Source organism: Felis catus, chromosome D1, assembly GCF_018350175.1.
Source record: "Felis catus isolate Fca126 chromosome D1, F.catus_Fca126_mat1.0, whole genome shotgun sequence".
In the NCBI taxonomy this organism is placed as follows: Eukaryota; Metazoa; Chordata; class Mammalia; order Carnivora; family Felidae; genus Felis; species Felis catus.
Window position 1 is genome coordinate 10,058,516 of NC_058377.1, and position 8,324 is coordinate 10,066,839.

General features: G+C 40.2%; 1 protein-coding gene across 20 annotated transcripts in view; it reads left to right on the forward strand.

Annotated features, from left to right (window-relative positions):
* DIXDC1 (DIX domain containing 1) overlaps nt 1-8,324 on the forward strand; it is a 73,601-nt gene that overhangs the window by 22,728 nt on the left and 42,549 nt on the right. The gene's annotated exons all lie outside the window — the stretch shown is intronic.

Here is an 8,324-nt window from a genome sequence, read left to right on the forward strand (position 1 = left end):
GCCACCCAGGCTTCCCACATTCCACTTCGTATCAAAGGTATTAACTGGCGCAACTAGACTAGAGAAGTTGGTTTAGAGGCACAAGGCTTACTAATGAAATAAAACTATTTCTTCTTGCAGATATGATAATAATCCTGGAAATATTTGAGAGAATTAGTGATAAATCTCAAATAATAAGCGATAAGGTAACAGTATATAAAATTAACATACTGAAATCAATAGTTTTATATACCCAAAAAGTAGCCAATCAGAGACCATAATGATACAGGAAAGCTCATTTGCAATTGCAACAAGGAAGGCTAAGTACGTAGAAATGAACCTAATAAGAAATGTGTAAAACCGGTAGGAGGAGTAAAACTTTAAAACACTCCTGGAAGAGGCACCTGGGTGGCTTAGTCAGTTAAGTGTCCGATGTTGGCTCAGGTCATGATCTCATGGTTCGTGGGTTCCAGCCCCACATCGGGCTCTGTGCTGACAGCTCAGAGCCTGGAGCCTGCTCCGGATTCTGTGTCTCCTTCTTGCTTGCGCTCTGTCTTTCTCTCTCTCTCTCCAAGAATAAATAAACAATAAAAAAAATTTTGAATGCTACTGGAAGACACATTTGAACCAAAGGAACAACATCACCATTCTTGAGGACTATGATTTAACATTCTAAATATGACAGGTCTTCCTAAATTAATTTATAAATGTAACATACTGCCAATAAAAATTCCAACAGACTTTTTTAGGAAGTTAGGTAAAGATAACAAAATTCATATGGAGAAATAAATATGCAAGAATATTCAAGAAAATACTAAACGGAAATTTTCAGGGGGTGGGGGGACTAGCTTTACTGAGCATTAAAAGGTACTGTAAAGCCTCTATAATTAAAACATGCATGAATCAACAAATATACGAGTTATGTAGGATGCAAAGTCCATAAAGAGACCCAAGGACTTCTGGAAATTCGGTATATGATAAAGTTAGCATCTCAGACCATTGGGGTAAAGAGGGACTTTTTAATAAATGGTGCTTTTTGTAAAGGATGAATTGGATTTATTTCTCACATCATATATAAGAATAGACTCCAAATGGATTAGGGATCTGAATGTAAAAAATAAAACCAGACAAGAACTAGAAAAAAAACAGAGGTGGAGTCTTCTTTCACCTCAGTGAAGGGAAAGCCTTTCTAACCATCACTCAGAATTCAGAAGCAATACAATAAATGATCAATAAACTTGATTATATAAAAATAACTTTCATGGCCAAAAAGACAACCTGAGTCAAGTCAAAAGACAACTGAAAAGCTGAGAAGTCTCTGCAACATGTGTCAGAGGCAAAAGGGTAGCATTCCCAAGATACAAAGAGTTCTTAAAAATGGCAGGACAAAGGACCAGAAACTTTGATAGAAAAACGAGAAAAAGACATGAACAGACCAATCATTTAGATATGAAAAAAGTTATAAAAGGTAAGATATATAAAATGGATTATTAAACCTACAAAAAATTCAAACTCATAATGAATGAAATGAAAATTAAAACACCGAGGTACAATTTCTCACTTATCACATTGGCAAGAATTAAAGGTATGACAACATATTCTGTAGGCAAGGCTGTGGAAAAGTCGTGCGCTCGTGCATTCCTCCTGGGAATGCAAAGAGATACGATCCTTTTGGCAGGGAATTTGGCAATATCTGATAAAATCACATACCTGCGTGCCTCTTGGTCCAGCAATCCCACATCTTGGAATCTACCCTGAAGGCAGACCTGCATCCACGTGAAAATACCCAGGCCTATACGATGTTCACTCATTGCAGCACTGTTGGTAATTGCAAAACATTGGGAAAAACCTAAGTGCCCATACACAGGAGAATGGTTGTATAAATTATGGTATGTCCACATAATGGAGTGCTATGGTCGCTGTAAATGTGAATAAAGAAAGTCTCTGAACCAGTGGAGAGTGATTTCCAGACTATGTTAAGTGAAGTGAAGTGCAAAGTCCAAGTACAAAAAGAATATCAGCACTGTGCTAGTTTTCACATAAGAAAGAAAGGGAAATAAGCAAGTATACACATGTCCTTTTTCTGGATAAACTGGAACTCATGTGGTTGGTTACTATGAGGTGGATGGGAATAGATGGAAAGAACTGAGAGAAGGGAATGGAGTAGAAAGAATGACATAGCAGTGACACTTTCCTGACTAGATGTTTTTGTACAGCTCTGACTTTTAGGATTGCTAATCATGCAATCATCCATGCACCTAATCATCCAAAATGTGGAGAGAACCCAAAATGGACTACTGATAGTACAAAACGAACCCCACTGTATTACAAATGAATAACATAACCACACTCAAGGGACTGGAGAAGAAAAGAACTAACCTAAGTCACTTTTTGCATCAGCATTTTGACTCTAAACTCGAAAAGAACTATGCACAAATATTATATTATGGTTGGTAAATTAATTTTTCACAAGGTATGAGTTAGCAAGTCTGACACTAACTTATGTGTTTCTAGGATCAAGCAAATATTAGTAAATATATAGTGGAGAGTGAGAGTTCTGGTTTCTCACTGGGAGAAAGGAGTTATAATAAAGAAAAGGGACAGGAAGAAGTGAACTCTGTGGGCTTGGTTGGAGGAGGGATCAGTGTAATTTATGCTGTAATTCATTGTATGTCTGTCTCTCAAGGTGTATGTGCATATGTGTGTATACATACATTCATTTTCTTTGTTTTTTTTTTAAATGTTTTATTTGTTCTTGAGTCAGAGAGAGACAGAGCATGAGCGAGGGAGGAGCAGAGAGAGAGAGCGGGACACAGAATCTGAAGCAGGCTCCAGGCTCTGAGCTGTCAGCACAGAGCCCGACACAGGGCTTGAACCCACAAGTGGTGAGATCATGACCTGAGCTGAAGTCGGACGCTCAACTGACTGAGCCACCCAGGCGCCCCTACATACATGCATTTTCTACTCTACTACTGAGAAGGCCAAGAATGTAACCCCAGTAACAATGAGTACAACTCATGCCCAAATTTTGATTTCTAAAAACCAAAGAACTAGAGTTCTTTTGAGAAATAACTGATTCCAGAGCTGGGCAGAGAAAGCCTGAGACGAGGAATGTGGAATATCTCATGACGCCAGGAAGTAAGGAAATGTTCAAAGAACATGATCAGGCCGTATGAACCAGCAGTCCTACTTCTGGGTCTATATCCAAAAGAAAGTGGGATCTTGAAGAGGTATTTGCACACTCATTTTCATAGCAGCATTATTCACAATAGCCAAGAGGTAGAAGCAACCCACATGTCCATCAACAGATGAATGAATAGGCAAAATGTGGTATAAACATACAATTGAATATTATTCACCCTTAAAAAAGAAGGAAAATCTGACACAAGGGGCAACATGTATGAACCTTGGAGACAATACACTGAGTGAAATAAGCCAGTCACAAAAAGACAAGTACTGTATGATTCCATTTGAGTTCTCTAAAATAGTCAAATTTATAGAAACAGAAAGTAGAACAGTGGTTGCCAGGCACCGGGAGGAAGGGAAATGGGATTTATTGTTTAATGAGCATAGGGTTTCATTTTGCAATACGAAGATATCTGTAGATTCATTGCACAACAGTGTGAATATACTTAACACTACTGAGCTGTACACTTAAAAATACAAAGATGACAAATTTTATGTGATGCATCTTTTTACCACAATTTTTAAAAAAGTGACTGGAGCATCTGAAAAGGATACAGGAGCCAACATTTGTCCCAATTTGAGCAGCACAAGTAAATAATGATAGTAATGGATTAATATAACGAAAGTGAAATAAATACCCATGATCCCATACTGATATAAATAAGTAAATGGGGGAAAAGAAAGAACTTTTCCTCATATTAGGAATTCCAACTAGTAAGTGTAGAAGGAACGATGGAATTAGAAAATCATCATTTGGGAGATGTCATAGTAATCAGGAAAAGAATACTCAATGATTTTTAAGAAAGGAAAAATGGATGTTAAGTAAAGCGATGATAGGGAAAAGGATATTTTCATGGTCTCAAATCTTCCCACAAAATACTTATCAATTACGAGGAAAAAATGGCGACTTTACAGTCGAGAAACTTGGCAGACACCTACCTTAACTGTGTAATCACAATTAATTTCAACAATAATGCGATGTGTCAGCATCCTGTGTCTTTTGATATGATGCACAGAGAAGGGTATTGTATGTTTCAAATCCATAACCTGAATTTGATCACTAAGAAATTTTAGACAAACCCAAATTGAGGGACAGTGTACAAAATAACTGGGAAGTATTCTTCAAAATTGTCAAGATCATGAAAGACAGAGAAAGACTTAGCCAGATTGAAAGAGACCAAAGGGACAGGACAACTAAATGTCGTGTGAGATCTTGGACCAAAGAAGGACAGTAGGTCAATTGGGGAAATCTGAATAAGGTCTGGAGATTATGTAATAGTACTGTGTCAATGTTAATGTCCTGTTCTGTTGCTGTTATGGACGAAGTGAACATTTGGGGAAGCAGTTAGGTAAATGGGTATAGGGGAGCTCTTTGTACCATTTTTGGGAGCTCTTTGTACCATATAGGGGCGCTCTTTGTGCCACTTTTATGTAAGTCTGAAATTATTTCAAACTGAACAGCTAATGAAATAAAAAATAATACTTAGGGGTTTTGAATAACCCCCTAGTGTAGGTCAATAATGTGTTCTGGTGGCCAAGGAAGAAAGGAAAGAGAAGAACGAAGAAGGAAAGAAAAGAAAAATATCTTGAATGAGGAATCTTCATGTCTCCTTTAAATTCGGAGTATTGTGTTAGGTTCTAGATGTCTCAGTTTCAGATAGGTTTAGAAGATCAGTAATACTTGAAACCATTTTGGGTAAGGAATGTGAGCTTGGCTTGCAACTCTGGATGTGCATAGAAGAATTTAAAGAATATTGGTATAACTGGGCCCCACCCTCAGAAATTCTAACTATTCTCTAGTGGGCCCCCGACGTTAGTATTTTTTTAAGTTTTTATTTAAATTCTAGGGGCACCTGGGTGGCGCAGTCGGTTAAGCGTCCGACTTCAGCCAGGTCACGATCTCACGGTCCATGGGTTCGAGCCCCGCGTCGGGCTCTGGGCTGATGGCCCAGAGCCTGGAGCCTGTTTCCGATTCTGTGTCTCCCTCTCTCTCTGCCCCTCCCCCGTTCATGCTCTGTCTCGCTCTGTCCCAAAAATAAATAAAAAACGTTGAAAAAAAATTTAAATTCTAATTAGTTAAGATATAGTGTAATGTTGATTTCAGGAGTAGAATTTAGTGATTCATCATTTATATATAACACTCAGGGCTCAACACAGGTGCCCTCTTTAATACCCATCAGCCACCCAGCCCATCCTCTGCCCATCGCCCCTCCAGCAACCCTCAGTTTGTTCTCTATATTTAAGAGTCTCAGGGTGCCTGAGTAGCTCAGTCAGCTGAGCGTCTGACTCTTAATTTTGGCTTAGGTCATGATCCAGGGTTGTGGGATTGAGCCCTGAGTAGGGGTCTGTGCTGAGTGTGGAGCCTGCTTAAGATTCTCTCTCTCCCTTTGCCCTTCTTTCCTGCTCATGTGCACTCCCCCCCACCTCTCAAATTAAAAAATAAAAGAGCCTCTTATGGTTGCTTCCCTGTCTTCCCCACCGCCATGTTCATCTGTTTTGTTTCTTAAATTCCACATATAGGTGAAATCATATGATATTTATTTTTATCTGACTTATTTTGCTTAGCCTAATACACTCTAGGTCCATCCACGTCATAGCAAATGGCAAGATTTCATTCTTTTTGGTGGCCGCATAATATTCCATTGTATATGTATACCACATCTTTTTTTTAAACTTTTTTTAATGTTTATTTTATTTTTGAGAGAGAGACAGAGACAGAGTGCAAGCAGGGGAGGTGCAGAGGGAGAGGGAGAGGGAGACACAGAATCCAAAGCAGGCTCCAGGCTCTGAGCTGTCAGCACAGAGCCCGATGCGGGCTTGAACTCACAGATGGCAAGATCATGACCTGAGCCGAAGTCGGATGCTCAACTGACTGAGCCACCCAGGCACCCCTTATATACCACATCTTCTTCATCCATTCATCTATCAGTGGGCATTTGGGCTCTTTCCATAATTTGGCTATTGTAGATAATGCTGCTGTATACATTGGGGTGCATGTGCCCCTTTGAATCAGTATTTTTGTATCCTTTGGGTAAATACCTAGTAGTACAATTGCTGGGCAGATATTAGTATTTTTAAAAAGCTTCTCCAGTGACTCTGATAGGTAATCAGCATTTACAGAACCCCTTGGTTAAGGAATTGTAATATTTAGCTAGGAGAAAACTCAGGTTAGCTCTACAAGAATCATATGGGGGAACTTGGGAAAATAAAGCTTTCTGAGTTCTACCCTATGGAGAGAATTTGATGGGGGTAATGTCTACATGTCTTTGTTTTTTTAAAAGCTTTCTTTGTGATCTTGAAGCACAGCCAGGGGTGGGAACAGTAGGCTGGATCAGTGCTTCTCAAACTTTAATGTGCATATGAATCACTGGGAGATCTGTTTAAAGTGTGGGTTCTGATTGAGTAGGGGTGGGGTGGAGTCTGAGAGTCTGCATTTCTGCCAGGCTCCCAGGTAATGCTGATGCTGCTGGCCTGGGGGCCACCCTTGGAATAGTAGATAGCTACTTAGTGTAGATTATTACACAAGAGACCCAAACATTGGATGTGGGGGAGAAAGTGGTGTAGACTAAGGGGCCTTCCATTCTGAGAGTTTGAGGAAGGTTCACTGAAACTTCAGGGATGCATTTATTTAGGTGATAGTGTGGTTGAGTGGAAAGAGCATTGGCTTGGGAATTAGAGTTTCATATTCATGCTTTACTGTCTGGTGACCTGGAACAAATGAGTTTACCTATTTTGAGTCTCAGTTTCCAATTAGCAAAATAGATACAGTAAAATCTTCCTGGCAGATTAGCATTAGGGAAAATGTGTTTAAAGGACCTAGCAGAGGGGCACCTGGCCGGCCCAGTTGGTGGAGCATGCGACTCTTGATCTTGGGGTCATGGGTTTGAGTCCCATATTGGGCACAGAGTTTACTTAAAAATGAATGAATGAATGAATGAATGAGTGATCTAGCATAACCCTTGACACAGAGTAGGTGTTCAGAACAGTGGTGACTATTATTATCATTTATGTTGTAGAATCCTCTTGTTGGAAACCAGAGGTGAGATTAATGTGCATGAAAAGTACTGTTAGAACCTCTCATCAGTTTTGCATCAGATACAACTTCTATTCAATAGCCAAAAGAAGGCTGTGGTTACTCAAGTAGAAATGATCTTGGTCTAACATAAACCATTTGTTCTTGTCTGCCCCTGCATTATTAGCTTTTGCAATCATTTTAAGTCTCGGCCTGATGAAATGTGACAAGTGATTCACTGACTCAAACAAATATTTGTCGTGCACCTGCTACCCTAAAGTCCAGTACTTCTGAGTTGTTGTGACTCCCTGCATAGAGCATACTTCAGACCTGAGCTCCTAGCTCACTGTTCCCTTTGCCTCATTTCCTCTTTCAGGAACCACCCCCTCCCCCACAACCACAAAAGTGTGGGCTCAGGTTGGGCTTATGATCTCAGCACCGTGTGTGACACTGGACGTCCTCGGGGAGATCAGAGCTGGGCTGTGGGAGGGTCAGGGAAGGCTTCTTGGAAAAGGTGATGCTTGGGCTCAGCCTTAAGAGGAGACTGCAGGCTCAGGGAGGGAGAGTGGCTGGAAAGTGTGGTGCGTTTGGGGCACTGCACATGGTTTGGACCAACCGAAACGCAGCAGGCAAATGGGAGGGTAGTGAGTAAGCGGAGCAGAGGCAACGGCCAGCACATGACAGACTAAATGCAGCCAGGAAGGTTGGATTTTATCTTGACAAGAGAGGCCAGTGAAGGATCTGAAGCAGGAATGTGTGGAGGGTGGGTTGAGGATGATAGTAGATACAGGGAGACTGGTTAGGAATTTTATTATTTTATATATGTATATATATATGTATACACACATGTATATGTGTATATAATATACATATATATACACACATAAATGGGTTTTAAGTTTTATTTATTTATTTATTTATTTATTTATTTATTTATTTATTTAGAGGAAGACAGAGACAGCATGAGTAGGGAAGGGGCAGAGATAAGGAGAGAGAGAATCCCAAGGAGGCTCTGCACTGTCAGCGCAGAGCCCCAAATGGGGTTCAAACTCACGAAACCGCGAGATGGTGACCTGAGCTGAAACCGAGTCGGATGCTTAACCAACTGAGCCACCCAGGCACCCCTAGGTGTTTTATACCTAAGCCA